This window comes from Anthonomus grandis, chromosome 9 (genome assembly GCF_022605725.1).
Source record: "Anthonomus grandis grandis chromosome 9, icAntGran1.3, whole genome shotgun sequence".
NCBI classification, from domain to species: domain Eukaryota; kingdom Metazoa; phylum Arthropoda; class Insecta; order Coleoptera; family Curculionidae; genus Anthonomus; species Anthonomus grandis.
In genome coordinates, this window is record NC_065554.1 from 7,259,474 (window position 1) to 7,276,916 (window position 17,443).

Below are 17,443 nucleotides of genomic sequence, written 5' to 3' on the forward strand. Positions count from 1 at the left end.
CGATATTAACTATTGATATTGAGATTAATTATTTTTTTGTTTCCCGCGTCATAAATCCAAAACCTATTATAAAGCTGTGCCGAAATATTGAATTTTCAAATTTTGAATGAGAATAACTCCAAAACGCTTGGACTTATGTATAGCACATACTACATAAGAAATGTTTAGATTTAAATTATAAGGGCAATCCAAAAATGCAATAAAAAATTGGGTTGCAATTTGAAAAAATAAATTCATTACAGGAAAGCTTTTTTGAGAAACCCTGTATTATTTTTTTTTCGCAAAATATGCCCCGAACAAAAATAAAATCTAACAATTTGAGCGATAAAAAAAAAATTACGAGATATTGAATTTATTCTTTATTTTACAACCACCCTGCATACTTAAAAATACAGTGAGGACGCGCAGGTTGGCACCATTCAGAGGTGTATTCGAAAAAAATGCTCGGACACGTCGATTCTTTTGATGATGAATTCATATATACAGGGTGAACCGAAAATAAGCAACGACGAAATGATGGTAGAATATGGCGACAAGACTCGATCACAGGCCGAAGTTTACGATCTGTTTAACAATAGGTACTCGGAGAGGCCTATTACACGTTCGGTAGTAAGCAAAATTGAAAAAAATGTTTCGAGATTTTAATCATGTTGGAGACAAATATGACCTGGACCGTCCCACGCTTCCAGAAAACAGACAGATTGACTATTATGCTCGATTTACAAGAAAATCCACATAAATCAACTCGACAAGTTGCTGCAGATGAGTCAGTTAGTAAATCATGTTCTAAAATATTTGCATAGGAATAAATGGCATCCATATAAAATTAATTTAATTTAGGAGCTTATTGAAAATAATCACATCCGCAGAATAAAGTTTTGCAAAATAATGATGAATAAATATAATGAAAACCCACAATTTTTAGGTAAGATTGTTTTTTCCGATGGGGCAAGTTTTTTTTAAATGGTTCTGTAAATAGGCAAAATTTTCGTTTTTGGGCACCAGAAACTCCACACTGGAGTATGGAAAGTCGCACACAATTTCCCAAAAAGTTAAACGTATGGGCAGAAATTGTGGGCACGTCAATTGTGGGTCCCCATTTTATTGAAGGTAGACCCTACCTCTGAAAAATATTTAGAATTGCTTCAAAATCAGATAGTACCTGGTTTAATTGCACTTGAATGTTTCTATTTAAAAAAAGTAAGTTGATAGTCGTAGCTCATTTTCAGTCCAACCAAAAGGAATTTAATAAAAATGTAACATATTAAATTCCTTGTACCTGTCGTAAATTTTACATAGGTGAAACCTGTAGACCATTACCAAAAAGAATTAATGAACATAAATCTTACATAAAAAATTACGATTCTCAAAAATCCAAAATTACACTACATGCATTCGATAATAACCATAGAATAAATGAATTGGAATTTTAGCAAAGGAACCAATTTCAAAATTACGTAAACTAAAGGAAAAAGCATTTATAATGTTAAATGAAGATTAATGCTTAGCTACTTGTTCAGTTGATTTTAATAATACATGAATTACTTTGCTAAAAAAAGAGGTAGAACAGGGCATTCTCAATTCATTGATACATGAATTTAACATCATAAAAATCGTGACAGAAAATAAAAATTAACGTGTCCCAGCATTCTTTTTTCGAACACACCCTCACTGTATATATGTTTGTAGGTATATCTTTGTAATATTACTCTATCGACTAATTTTATTTTGATTAATTTTTATGTTTTTGAATATTATCTATGATAACAGTTTCTGTAATACTTTTGTGCATTAAATTTTTTTTTGCAAATTTGATCATCTGTATCAATATTTTTTTTATAACAACAAATTCTTTCGCAAAAATTGTTCCTTTGTTAAATAACAAATATATAGAGAATAGACAGACCTTGTCGGGCTGTTAGGAGAAACAAAACAAAGGAAACCAGTAGGAAATAATATTGTTCCCCCAAGAATGGAAATAGTTTACAAAATTAGATAGGTAGTTGTACTAAAGGGTGGCCCTGATCCCCCAAGAAACGTATCTCTATTACAAGAGCGGAAATTTTGTCCCAAGTGATTTCTTGTTACTTTGCTGCTGGATATTATAACGCTACGATATCGGACATAAAAGGGTTAAGCCGCCCCATTTCAGTTTATCTTAAATAGCTAGTAATAACGGAACATATTTAATTTGCATAGGAAAAGTTAATATTTAAATTAATCAAATAAATATTAATTTGGAGCATATTTTTACACTTTATTAAAAATTTAAGTTTAATTACTTGAATGTAATATTCCTATTAATTTATTTTCAAAAGTATGTTTTATTATATTCAAGTCATGAAAATAGAGTCAGTTAACCAGCACGACATTAATTACTAAATACAAAGTGTAGACATTATTATATCGTTTTTAATTATACAAATACATAAAATAAACTTGTAACTAATCAAATTATAAAAAAACATAGTTAATTTTCTTTGCACTTAACACAATTCACTTCTTTTACATGGTGTTCCGCCCATACGAAATTTTGACACTCCTTGCAAAGTTGTCTAGATTTGCGTTCTCTATTTCGATCACAAAGATAACAACGTCCACTTTCAAGTCTTTCATTTTGGTTTTCAACAGGAGGAGACGCCAAGTCTGGAACAACATCGCGCATATACTGCCTTAGCGTCTTGCTCAAGCGTCCTGAGTTATTATATCTTCGTACAATATATTCTTTTACCAAAGATTCTCCTAACTGAAGCAAAAAATATCGTCGGTCGTCCTTAGATTTTCTGATTTTTGGATACTTGATGTCCCATAAAATAAAAGAGTTTAGTGCCGCAATATCTAATAATTGGCCAAAAATTGCCATTGGCCATCGATTGCAAATTCTGCGAGCAGAGTATTGCTTTACCATTTTATCAGTAGTGCCTACAGCACCCTTTGTATCATTATAATGAAGTATAATATGAGGTTTATTCTTATATTTTTCATCTGCAACAGTATCATCATGATGTTCCGTAGACAATAAAATAACTGCTTTGCTTTTGCTAGGTGTATAAGACATAATAGTATGTTCTTTTGTGAATGCAAGCGTACTAGAAAATTTAGGCCTAAATAATTTGGGTTGCAACTCGTTTGGAATATATTACTTATTTTTTCTGAGGGTTCCACACAGGGTAAGTTTTTTTTCAGCAAGCTTATCTGCCAGTGGTAGACTTGTAAAAAAATTATTAGTGGTTACTCCATATCCAGTGCCAAGGGGTTCAATAAGATCCAGAACGACTCTCTCACCCTGATTTTTTTCTGGTTTGTTATTTATTTTACCAAGATAAACCTGTAAATTTATACTGTACGAATTTTTACTATCCGCCATTGCTTAAATTTTAAGACCATATTTATCGGGCTTACTTTTTATGTAAACTCAAAAAGGACATCTCCCTCTGAAGGAAACAAGTTGCTCATCTATAGTAACATGTGACCTAGGTGAATAGGCCATGATACAATTCTGAACAAACAAATCAAAAACTTCTCTAATTGGCGCCAATTTATCGTTTATCTTATGCTGAGGTCTAGTAGATTAGTCGTCAAATTGAATAAATGCTGTAAGCAACTGAAATCGATTACGTGACATACTTGCCGAAATAATAGGCCTGACATATTTCTTATCTGTACACCATAATATTTTTTGGGGCTCCTTGGTTACTTGAAGCGCTCCTTGGATCAGCAGGATTCCTAGGTACGCCTTGATTTCAGTAGAATCGGTAAGCTGCCAAGTTCGTTGCAATTTATGTGGATATTTTTCATTCCATTGTCTTATTATCCGACTCCTCGTCATTTATTTCCGATTCCCCGTCACTTTTCTCATCGTCAGACAAAATTACGTTAGATTCCCCTATTTCATCATCGGAATCTGCATATAATAGCCGTTCAAATTCGGCATCACTAAGGCCTTTTGACATTTTTGATTAAATTTTAAAAAAGCAAAATACCACAAAACTCGCAAAACTATCTGCTAAAACAAAACACTTCAATGGCTTTGAAATAAATAAAACAGTAGATAAGTCTGCGCACACTGCAACGATCACTCTAATCAACTAATGGTCTATTTTTAGAAGCAGCGCGCGCATCGAAGTACAAAGCACCGCCAAGCCAGTAGGCGTGCATTCCCACGTGGGGTATAAATGTACCCCAGGCTATTCAAACAACTTTATTTTTGAAAAAACAAACCGGAGTGTCCTGTTACAGTTATAGCCAACTTACACTTTTAGTTTATTTTTCATTTATGTTTTTATTGAATGTAGCTAAATAAAGATATTATTTATTTATTTAAAAACCGAGAAAAAAATGTGGTTTAAAAGGCAGTAAATATTTACAAAGCTTTTATTAACAGAAAATAAAATTCTTCACAAAAAATAAGCTTTTTTTGGGCAAATATGCAAGAAAAGAAATGCATGCACCCGGGAAGACGAAGGTTAACAATATAGGTGATCAAAGAGTACAATAAAACAAGCCTATCATAATTTTAACTCTTATATAATATAAGATTTTTGCCTTTATCACTAATCTTATTGTATAATTTTAACAAAATATATTTAAAAAAATCTTTACAATATTGAATTGAACATATATAATAACTATCAAAAATAAATAACGTCAAACTAAAAGGATCTTGAGCTCTTCCTCGATATCATTGATTTAAATTCCAAACTTTAAAATCTTAATTTTGCTGGACTGGGATACTATATACCAATAATATTCTTAAAAATCTACTATCGAGAGAGGAAACCTAGAACTATGCTAATTAGTATGATAGTAGGAAAAACTAGAATGTCATACGAGGAATGTATGTTTTATAATGTCATGTATTAAAATTAGTAGACAACTCTTATAAAGTAACTATTAATTTTTTTATGATTTCGATTTTCTTCACAACAAGCATATTTTATACTAGTCAGTGGCGAACGTAATTTTATACCTAAAGAAGAATCCTTTAAGGGGGGATAAATCATTCTGACTTTTTATGGTCCCTGCTGTAAATTAATTGGTGTCTTTAAATAAAAAGATTTTGCGGCTGCTAAGAAGCTTAAGCTATCCTTATATTAAAACGATAAATTTTTAAATTTACTGTCGTTTGTCTTGGTATTAAAATGAGGATATATCATCTCTTACAGATAAAAAAAAATAAATTGAATTAAAAATTGGATAATTATATTTTTAAGATTTAGGATCTTAAACTTCATAACTAAGTATCATAATCATAATACAAATAAAAATTGTGACAAAATTACACATGTCAATAACAAACAGGTTTTATAATAGAAAATAGATTCTAAATGCTTTAACTTCATTACTTTACAATACATGAAACGTGGACGTCCAAACGAAAGAAAGTGATAAAGGAGGTCATTTACATTAATTTAAACAACTGTATATAATATTATCCGATTGTGATTTTTATAAAAATCAAAAATTCTTCATGCATCATGTACAAAATTTATAGGAGCGATATCATAATTTATTTGGATGCATAATAGTTCCTTTTAGTAATACAATAAATAATTATTTCGCAACATGTTTAATTTTATCACACAAATTATTTGCGTTTCAAGTGACGCTGGCATACACAAATTTACTACAAAAACTTAACAACTATCAGGAAAAGCTACTTACTTAATAAAGATTCTCATATGATGAAATACTTTCAGAAAAATAATACAAGTCTTGTTTGATTGACATTTTTATTAAGCCAATCGTTTTTGGATAAAACTCACTTACTCCACAACTAATTCTAATTAAAGTAAAAAATGGATTTTATTGCTGCTAAACATAACAGTAAATGTTTAAAATATAAACCATCTGCCATCCTAATAAACATTCGGCAACGGCGGATGAAATTATGTTTTATGCACCGAAAATTCTATGGGGTTCAGGTCAGGTGGGCGCGGCGGCCATTGAATAGAGATGTTGCTTTACGAGGGCAGAGTGAGAAGGAACTCCATCGTATTGCAGCCACCTGTCTTGGCGTATTGCTACCGATACGTCTTATGTACGATACATTACGTACGATACGTAATCTTCGGCAATAAGTCTTTTTTGGCTCTAATAATCCAATGAATCTACCTTCAATGATCCCCACTTATAGATGACTGAAAACTGATGCTAAAAACGATCATTTACAACTATTTTAAGATTAACCTAGTTTCAATAATGTAAATTGTGTATATTAAATATGCTTTCGTCATTCCACAAAATTTAAAAAAAAAAACTGGAGGGACTTCTTGAATACGATGCAACAGTTTCCGATAAAACCTAATCCTTTTTTCATAGTCAGAGGCCAGAAGTGCCTGAATACGTTGCAAATGATAATGGCAATGACAAATTCGATGATCTGTGCACTTGGGAAGTCTCGGACTTCTTGATATATGACGAGCACTTGTTGTTGGATTCCCTGTTACAATATCATCGTTATCATTCCTAGGCCTTCCTACTTTCCGTAGCTGACCAGGAATTTTGCCTTTCAAGTAAGACTGATTGACTGAGAGACTGACCACATTAATTATGATCGCTCTAAGATCAGCACAGCGATTTAGAGCAAGAATTATATTCTCGGGCAGCAGCATAAGCCTTTTCATCATAAAACTCATAAACATAGTGCGTTTCTGCATACTCGCAGGAAGTATAAACCTTTTGTGAAGCTTTACGTGTAATAGTAGCAGAGAAATGAAAAAACCACAAACTTTAAAAAGAGAAACAACCTAAAGTATGAGAAATCTGACAAAAAGTACAAAGACAAGTCTAAGTTGTTGATAAAATACGAAGCAACTAACTACACATGCGATGAATCAATGGTATATTGATTTTAAAAATTATTTGAAAAACTATGTTGATTTTTCATATCACTAAATATTTGACCGTATGAGAATCTGTATTACATGAGATAACTTTTTCTGATAGCTGTTCATTTCTGGTCGTACATGTACTTTGTAGCAGCATCAATTCAAACGCAAAAATTTGTATGTAAAATCTATCTGTAAACACATTGAATTGAATTATCATAACAAATTATGTTATTTCCTTTGTAAGTAGTGACAGCAGCAACTATGTGTGCAATTATTATTTATGAAAAGGTAAACTCTTCAAGGCAATACGTGATAATATCAAGCAAATACGTGATATTCTTTCTATAAATGTATATAATGCATGACATTATTTTTATAAGGAACACAACAATGGTTATAACTTTTAAACCATTAACAATTAGATACTAATATAAAATAATAATAATAATAATAAATCATTTTATTGTTCCAGTTAATTATAACAATTTTGAAAATACAAAACAAAAATATATAAATGAAACAAATGGCTCTTATAGTCAGACTAGGTCCATTTATTGAAAGCTCTGATCAAGAAAATAGAAAATTTTTCATGTCTGTATATTTTATATGCGGTTGCTTTGGTTACAAATTACTTCCTTTATCGCCTCCTTTTGTTTGGACATCTACTTTTGGGTCACCTTGTATACAATACTCTCATTATAAATATATATTTTGTTTAGAGTAGATTTATGAAATGGTTGGAAAAAATTTGATATTTAAATAAACTGTTGTAATCTTGAAGAAAAATGCAAAATTTTTCTTTCACTTTTAAAATCTTAAATGGTTCTTAAAAATGTCTATATAACATCTATTTAACAATTTTAACTTTAAAGTTTCTTACATAATTTCTGCACCTTCAAAAAATCCTACTTATCTACGACTTAATCTATCTATCATACAAATTACGGATTCAACTCAGTAATAATATTGAATGTAAACCGCCTTGTAATTTTAGTTAAGTTTTTTTATACTCCTGCGATCTCTGTAAATATCTATTGTAAAGAAAATATTTCGTGTGTGTCTTCAACTGATACACATACTCCTATACTTTTTCACAGTATAATGCCATATATTTGCAAATTGTATGCTCCAAAAACTTATTACGTTTGACGACTTTTTACATACTACCAACTACCAGCTTAAATGCGCGAAAATTATGCGCACTTTTTTGTTTTGTATTTTGTTATATAGTCTGGATGCTTGTGCTATATTAAAATAAGTTACACAATAAAGTTGTACAATAAATTTGTTGTACAACTTTGTCATTAAGATATTTTGTTACATAGTCTGGACCCGGATTTAGCATTTTCGGAAAAAGAGTAAAAATAGAGTTTTATTGAGTGCCACATTAAAGGTTCCAAGTAAAGAATCATCCTGATGTAATCTCCGTTTATCGTCAAACCTTAAAATTAAAATATCAATTCTTTCTATTTCAGTAAGTACAAAATGCTGTGCTATTTTCTTATTTATGTCAAAATTTCCAATGCCAAACTATTGATTATTTATTAGTAAACATGGCCATGCTTTATTTGTTGCTAAGGTAAATATGACTGTTCGAAAATCGCATTGTTATCCTTTTATATTTAAAACGCCGATTTCTAGAAAACTAGTAAATTTAGGTTTAGCACTGCATTAATCAAAAATGTTTACAATTTTGTCGACAATCAAAATAAGTAAAAATATGCAGGATATTCTATTAAAAATAATATAACTATATAACTATTCTGTATAATCTTGTCGGCGACACTGTTTATTTAAATTTAACATCGATATGTAGATTTTTAAAAGCTCTATCTTTTTTACACAACGGTTTTTATAACCTCTGTATATTTTAAGTAACAGATCGTTTGGGTCATTTTTCCTAACCCTGTATATTTATTTCTTAATTTTTGCTTTAATTTAATAAACTTACGTAAATCTCAGAAGAAAAGTCTTATAAAATTAACAAACCTCAGAATATTTATTTTACCACAGTATTTCTCCTGAATAAAATTCGTGTCGCTAACAACCAACTTTTCCTTAAATAAACATAACCGAAAATACGATTCAGCAGATTGAAACTTCGAGTAGAGAAATTTGATTATCAGGCACCTTTGAACTTTGATCAAACACCTTTGAACCAAAGACCTTTTTTCCTTCTTGCAAAAAAAAAGCGTAAAAAGTAATTTAATAAAAACATAAAGATTTTGTAAAAACACTTTATCGTAAAGAAAACTGATTTCTTAAAAAAAAAATGAAAGAAATTATACTACCTTTACAACGTCGATATATATTTTTCCTAAAACTAAGTATAACTAAAAACTATTAAGCTTAATATGTGATGCTCTTTGAAAAGATTCCAACGTAAACGTACGCTATATTTTATGAATAAATAACGCACACAAACGAAATATTAATATCAGTAACAATACCTTTAGAACCATTTCTGTATCGCGAACGCTACAAAAATTTGATCGTATGTCATACCGCGTCAAATTATGGTAATGCTCCATTTTGTATTCAGCTCCTGCGTGATCGTGTTTAAAATAGCTACATATCTCACGACTTCTGAAAAAGGTAGCACTTGCCATTAAATATAAATCTAAAAAGCAACAATGGCGATATTTTATTTTTTTTTACATATTATATTTATATCCGCATTTGGCGTGCCTTTTTTAAGAATACCCGAAAATATTTCGATATAAAATTTTGCGTAAATACATATAGCGAATTTGACATTTGTTGAAATATTTCAAAATTAAATTTAAAAATATTAAAATTCAATATTATTCATTATTTTAGTTTAAGATCATATACAGGGTGTCCTATTTGCCATATGTGACTATTGCTTTTTCCGAAATAATAGGAGATACGAGGGCGAATAAATTAGGAAAAAGTTGCTAATTTTGATGCTTATTCTAAATCTTTTTATAGCGTTTCAAAATATTTATTAGTTCCTGAACTAAGGGGTGATTTATAAATAAATATTATTTCTAAAACTATGATTTTAAAAACTTATTTTTACAAAAGTTCACCTTTAATTCTTTTCTTTGATGTTTGGTATCTTGACAACGGCTATCGACTTCTTTTTTAAAATACGGACCTGCATTTTTTATAACTTATTTTAAAAGCATTTTTTATTCCCTTTAAAATGATGTATTTCATACATACGTTTCGTCGTATTAATAACCGTCGTCAGGAATTTTCTTAATGCGTGCCTGATTTTTTTAAATTGTAAATTAATTACTTATTAATATAGGAAAAATTATTCATCTTTTTGATTGTTATTTAAAAATATTTATAAACGCTAAGATGATGTAAAATTAGTATTATTAATAATAATTTCATTTTAGACACAAAATTACTTGGTTTTTTAAATAACTTTTAAAGAATGTACTAGTAAAATTTGTTTAGCTGTCATCAATTTATTTATTTAATAATCATCTGCTAATTAACATTATTGCTACTAAATGTTAAACATCAATATTAAAAGAAGTAGTGTAATATTAAAAAAAAAAATAAATATTACAACAGTGATCTAACTAACTTTATAATAAATTTATTCTTGATAAAGAATATAATAATGAACAAGAATAAATCCAGAAATTATTTAAAATAAATAAAGGCTATTAAATAATATGTAAATAATTAAATAAGTAAATAATAAAATAACTAAATAAGTAAAATTATGAAAAATTGTTACTAATCTAAACGTTCGAAATAACCACCATAATTTTGTAAGCATTTTTGCGCATCGGTTACAATTTTTCTTTGAATGTTTCCTTAATATTTGCGGATAAATTTTATTACACGCTTCTCTTATTTCCAAACTTAGGTAGTTTGATAAACCTGGTCCTTAACCTTCTGGTACTAACGTGCGGACTGCGGGTCCGCATGGCCGAAAATTGGCCGGCATTTTCCGAAGAATTCCGAGTAGGCGGCTGTACCGCTCAGTACCTGTTGCGATTGGGGGCTCCAATTTAGTGTTAAGTGGTAAACAGAGTAGGGTGCTTCGTGTTGGAGTTAGGCTCTTATGCGGAATCTCACTCCGTACGTTAGTGTTTATGCTAATTTTTTAAGGTAACAATTTTTAGTTAATTTTTGCTTTTTGCAAATTAATAAACCTAAATATTCGATTACAGTGGTTAATATGAATTACGAAAGGGAACAACAATATCTTGGCCAACTCTTTGACGAGGTTGCGACTGATGAAAAGCCATTTGATGACGACTCGAGTTTACAGGATGATGATGAAGAGACTCATAACAAGATCATAACACGGATGATGAGCAAGATATTGATGACCCAAAAAACATTTTGGATCTTCCAGATGAAATAATGGAAGAAGTGGTGCACAAAAAAGCTGCATATTACATTGGAAAAGATGGCCAAACCAAGTGGAGAAAGCACCCAGGAAATTCTCAGGCACGGACAAGCGCCCTAAATATTATCAAGTTTCTCCCTGGGGTAAAGGGAAATGCAAAAGGGTTAAAATTTGCCGCAGAGATCTGGAGTCTATTTTTCACAAATAAAATGTTGCAAGTCATTGTTGATAATACAAATATCTACATTGTAATGTCCAATTTAAATCCAAACAACCGATCTGCAAGGCCCACAGACATTATTGAGTTGAAAGCGCTTATAGGATTGCTTTATATATGTTCGATGTCAAAAAATAGTCGGGTAAATGCCTCCGTCTTATTTAGAACAAATAGAACCTCCATGGAAATATTTCGTTTGACAATGTCTCGGGAAAGATTCAGATTTTTGTTGCAGTATATTCGTTTTGATAATAAAAATACTAGAATAGAGAGACAAAAATATGACAAATTAGCACCGATCCGGGAGATCTTTGATTCATTCAATTCTAATTTATCTAAATATTTTTGTGTTTCCGAGCTCACAACAGTGGATGAAATGTTGCTGACATTCCGAGGGAGATGCAGGTTTCGAGTATATATGCCCAATAAACCTAACCGATATGGTATTAAAATGTATTCTTTAGTGGACGCAAAATTGTTTTACATTGCGAACATGGAAATTTATGTTGGGCAACAACCGATTGGAGCTTATAAAGTTCAAACTGATAATGTTTCCCTCCTTTCCCGTCTTTGTCACCCCATCTCAGGAAGCAGCAGAAACATTACCATGGACAATTTCTTTACCAGCATGGCTGTTGCTAACGCCCTTTCATCAAATCATAAACTCACGATTCCTGGTACTTTTAAAAAGAATAAAAGAGAACTTCCACTGGAATTTGACCAACTTGCTAAACGACCCAACCAGACAAGCATGTTTGCATTTCAAGACAAAGCAACCATAGTATCGTATATTCCCAATAAAAATAAAAATGTGCCTATGTTGTCAACTATGCACCATAATGAAGACAAAATAGACCAAGAAACTAGAAGACCACAAATAATAGTTGATTACAATCAAACTAAAGGTGGGGTTGATACAGTGGACAAGATCTGTGCGGCCTATGAGCGCCAGAGCTACTCGTCGCTGGCCAATGGTTATATTTTTTATGCAAATTAATATAGCTGGAATTAACTCCTTCGTTATTTTCAAGAGCAATTCAGAATATATGGATGATACACCTCGAAGAATATTTCTAGAGAATCTTGGTATGCAGTTACTAGACGGACACATAAGACGAAGAGCTACTAATATTCGGATACCACGTACCATTAGACTTCGCCTTAGAGAAATTTTACATTTACCACTGCAGGAAGAGTTACCCAAACCAGAAACCGCAAACATAAAACGTCGCTGCTTTTATTGTGATAGAAAGAAAAATAGACCAGTGAGATTTAGCTGTGCATACTGTAACAAACCGATTTGTTTGGAATTACTTGACGATATTATTTTAGTCAGAGTTTAGGTTAAAAGTTTTATTTTTGGTTTTTTAAAAGTAATCATCTTTTGTTTATGTTGAAAGTTTGTTAGAAGTTCTGTTTTTGTTTTTGATAATAATATGTTTCGATTCTGTAATTTAAAAATTATTATTTTTTATTAAAGATTTTCTGGGCTTTTGGATTTCAATAATTTACCTTCAAAATGTGTAAATATATTTATATTTGATGTGTTTATATATTTCCACCAAGACTAATATAGTTATACACGATTTTTGATAATTTTTCATTGAAAAAAAGATATGCGGAGTGGGAGTCCGAGGTTAGTATTTATGTCACATAAGTCCTCGTTAGTACCGGAAGGTTAATAAAACCGCATATGGAAAAATCCATGGGTGTTATATCAGGGGATCTTGCGGGCCAATTTATTAGAGCCGTTATTACCAATTGAACGATGTGGCTTCAAATTATTTAGAAACCTTGTACAACGCCGATGTCGATGTACAGGTTTTGTTGGCAACATTCAAAGTTTCTTATTACATTATTAACGCAGACCTCAACTACTGTCACAGCCAACTAAATTGAACGGATAATATCAATAAGTACCATAATTTAAAACTACATTTTTTAACATATTAAGATTATGGTTCAATGGGTTTAACACAAACAACCACTACTTAATACATCTTGTACTTTACATATTTAAATTTGAAATCACGAAGAAAAGAAGAAATATTTAAAATTTTATTATAAAAAAGGCAAATCCGCACTAAGGAAAAATTCCTGATGATGATTATTATTAGGTTCAAACATTTGGAAACATATGAATAAAGTATATCATTTTAAAGGAAATAAAAAATGCCTTTAAAATAAATTGTGGTCCGTATGGTGGTAGGTCCGTATTTAATAAACAGAAGTTGATACCAATTGCCAAGATACCAAACGTCATAAAAGAAAATTAAAGGTTAACTTTTGTAAAGCACAAAAAATTATAAACCTTTGTAATTAAAAGTAAGTTTCTAAAATCAATAGTTTTGGAAATAATAATTAAAATAAAATTTGGCGTTTCTTATAAATCACCTTTTAACTTAGGAACTAATAAACATTTTGAAAGGCTGTAAAAGGACTTAGAATAAGCATCAAAATTGGCAACTTTTTGCTAATTTAACTTATAGTTTTGAAAATAGCAATAGTCACACATAGCGAATAGGATACCCTGTATGTTAGTCAATAAACAACCATAAATATCCCATATAGAGTAGCTTTTTGTTAAATTAATGAAAGTTTTACATATTTTCTTGATATTTATAATTAACTATTCTAAATGCAATTAAAATTATTTTTAAATTAAACATTTTGATATAAAGGAACAGTATTTTTCAAATAAAATTTATTTCAATTAGTATATAGCTGTTATTTTATAAATTCAACTATTACTAATTTATCTATAAATAAGTAATAGTTAAATTAAAGAAAGTTAAAAATTATATCTCTTTATTTAAAAATTATATTGACGTTATAAAAAAAGAAAGTGAAAATATATATATTGCAGGTCATTAAAATGATACTATAATATTACTTTTAATAATAATCTTAGCACTTTAGTCACCTCACCCAATTTTGAGTTTGCATACTTATCAAATATTGCCTATTATAAAAAAGCAAAAGGTATAATCAAACAATTAATTCTTACATAAACCAATAAATTGTATGTAAAAATTATCAACTACTGTAATGATATACAACTATGTAATGATTATCAACTACTTATGCAAGACTTCTTAGGTGTATATCCATAATAAGTATTATAATATAATTAATACAATAATCGAAATATACTAATTTTGCTATTTTATAAATAAATATTTATATCCCATTTTATATTAATAATTAACATCCATCATTTAATGATCGTTTTAAATTAATTTAACATACCCTAGTTTGTAAATTTGTGTTTTATAAACCTAGTTTGTATGCTAATGGTTACTAGTTTGTATAAAAGTAATAACAATTGTTTAATAACTTTAACGTATAAAATCATTATGTTATTACCTGACTTAAATTTGCTTCTAAAATATTTGCTAATTTATAATTCACTACTTAAATATCTAGAGATTTGTAGTTTCTGTACGACTGGTTATTGGTACAAAATTAAACTTATTGTTTATTCATTCAACCGTAAATTGGGGCTAGTTGTCCACGACGTAAATTTTTATGGTTTTTTTTTAATTTAGGTTATGTCTTTTCTGTTTTTTTATGACCAGCTTTTTGTTGTTACAGATAAATATAAGGTAAAAAAGGTTCGCAATTAGAAAAAAAAACGGGAGCCAGAACTTACTGGCGTTACTCAGAGAACACTTTGCGCCAAGAGGTAGACGCACTAAATGCAGGTATGTCGAGAAAATTAGACGTTACAACTTTTAATTAAAGTAGAACGGACTACATTAGGTCGAATACTTCTAGGTACACCCTCAAAATCAGATAATCATCCAAAGGTCTCAAGTTATTAAGAAGAGCCTCTCAGTTCAAAGACATTGGATGTTGGAGCAAATTGGGGATTTTCTCTCAGAAAGGTTGATAATCGTGATGTAATAAAATAATTCTTAAATAAGCATAGAAAACATATTTAAATATTAACAAATAACTTCCCAGAACCTGATTTCTTATAATCAATTATAAAAAAGAACCACTTAAGCGTCGGAATGGCTTCAAAAATAAAGAGATCCAAGGCATCAGTGCATCGTGATAAAATTTTAAATTTTTTTAATAATATTACTTTAGCAATTAGAAAAATCGAAATCTCAAATTTTTATAACTTTGACGAAACAAATGTGACTGATGATCCTGGCTCCAGGAAGGTGGTGGTGCCAAGGAACACGAAAAGAGTGAAAAAAATTCAGGAGCTATCCCTGCAACCCTCAGTCTATCCCCAACCCAACCCAACCCTCAGCTTAATGGTTTATGGAAATGCCAATAAAGACTTTTGACCAGCAATTCGATCCGATGTACAGTACGTCGAGTATATGAGGATCCGGGACAAAAAATATATACAGTGACCGCCTAAAGTTCCGCATAAATTCGATAAAAATTAGAGACATGATTTTTTGAGAAAACGCTCGGACCCGTCGATTTTTATTTAAAGTTGCGCATTATTCACATAAATTTTTGTATATAGGGTAAAACAAAAAAAAATGACGTCATTGGTAATTTTTTTAAGTGGAATGCTAAATTTTTAGTGCATGTATGAAATATAGGCCAAATTCCAAGCAAGTTTTGTACAATACACCTTATCTCAAAATTCAACTGTTTCAGAAATATTTACATTTAACCAACAGGAAAGCAAGTAAGTATCAGAAAGCAAGTCTATTTGCAAATTAAGATAAAATGGAGTATAAAATGTTATAAACTGTGAAAACTCTTATTATTGTATCAAGTGTTCAAACTGATCTCCATTTACTTTTTAGCAGAAAGCAAGACGGTTTACAAACTCATGTAAAGCACTATCAATTATTTCTAATATACGTCTAATTTCATATCTACTTCTATTTTTCAAATCTTCTACGTTGTTTGGCTTCTCAATATAAACTTTACTCTTCAGGTACCCCCATAGAAAATAGTCGCAGGAATTTAGGTCTGGTGATCTGGCCGACCACTCTATTGGCCCTCTTCGTCCTATCGATTTTCCTGGGAACACTGTCTGGTCTTGTTCCTCTGGCTATAGGGCAGCCAAAGCAGAGATAAGATCTTCTTGAAGAAAATTCAAATAGCGTTGTCCTGTTAAGTTTTCTTCGAAAAAGTATGACCCTATTACTTTACTTTTTACGATACCAGCCCAAACATTAATAGACTTACGGTACAAGTGTGAGCCTCAGTTGCCCAGTGTGGATTTGACACTGACCAGTACCGACAATTTTGCCGACTTACGACACCGTTTAAATAAAAAGTTGCTTCATCCGAAAACAAAACTCGTAACACAAACTGACGGTTATTTTTGCAAATGTTCATCATTTGCTCACAAAATTGGTTTCTTCGATCAGGATCATCCTCATTTAATTCGTGTATTAGTCTAAATTTATAAGGGTGGTATTCATTTGCTTTTAAGATGCGTCTTACTGACGTTCCCGCTATATTATTATCAACTAAAATTTGTGAAGCTGCATTGTTTGGATTTTCTTCGACGGAGAGCAGAACGTTTAATTTTGTTTCTTCAAAAATTTTTGGACGACCTGATCTTGGCAAATCTCTAACATGACCTGAAGTTATAAAATTGTGCTCTATTCTACTAACTGTTGACTGAGAAACAGGATGGTTTGGGTATTTGGCATTAAACAGTTCACTTACTTCTTTTTGCGTGCGCACTTGATACCCGTACCCTAGCCTCATCAATAGCCACTTATTTGTTTTCTTGTTATTTAAATATGAATATTTCGGAAACAGTTGAGTATTGAAATAAGGTGTGTTATACAACACTTGCTTGGAATTTCGCCTATATCTCATAAATGCAATAAAAAATATAGCATTTCATTTAAAAAATGACCGATGACGTCATATCTTTAATTTTTGTTCCATCCTGTATACAAAAATTTATATTTTATTAAATTTATATTTTTTATTAATATCTCCATAACTCCGTCCCTACCAACTACAAGAAAATGAAAAGAGATTCTCAGCTAATTTAGAAAGGTGTTTTGTTTTTAAGGCTCTATTCCAAAAGAACAATTGCCGAAATTACTCGAC

General features: G+C 30.5%; 1 long non-coding RNA gene across 1 annotated transcript in view; it reads left to right on the forward strand.

Annotated features, from left to right (window-relative positions):
- Positions 1–15,403, forward strand: part of LOC126740187 (uncharacterized) — a 29,758-nt gene extending 14,355 nt beyond the window's left edge. The window contains exons 2-3 of the long non-coding RNA XR_007661810.1: positions 14,987–15,096; positions 15,170–15,403. This is a non-coding gene — a long non-coding RNA (uncharacterized LOC126740187). The remainder of the gene's footprint in view (positions 1–14,986; positions 15,097–15,169) is intronic.
- The last annotated feature ends 2,040 nt before the right edge of the window (positions 15,404–17,443 follow it).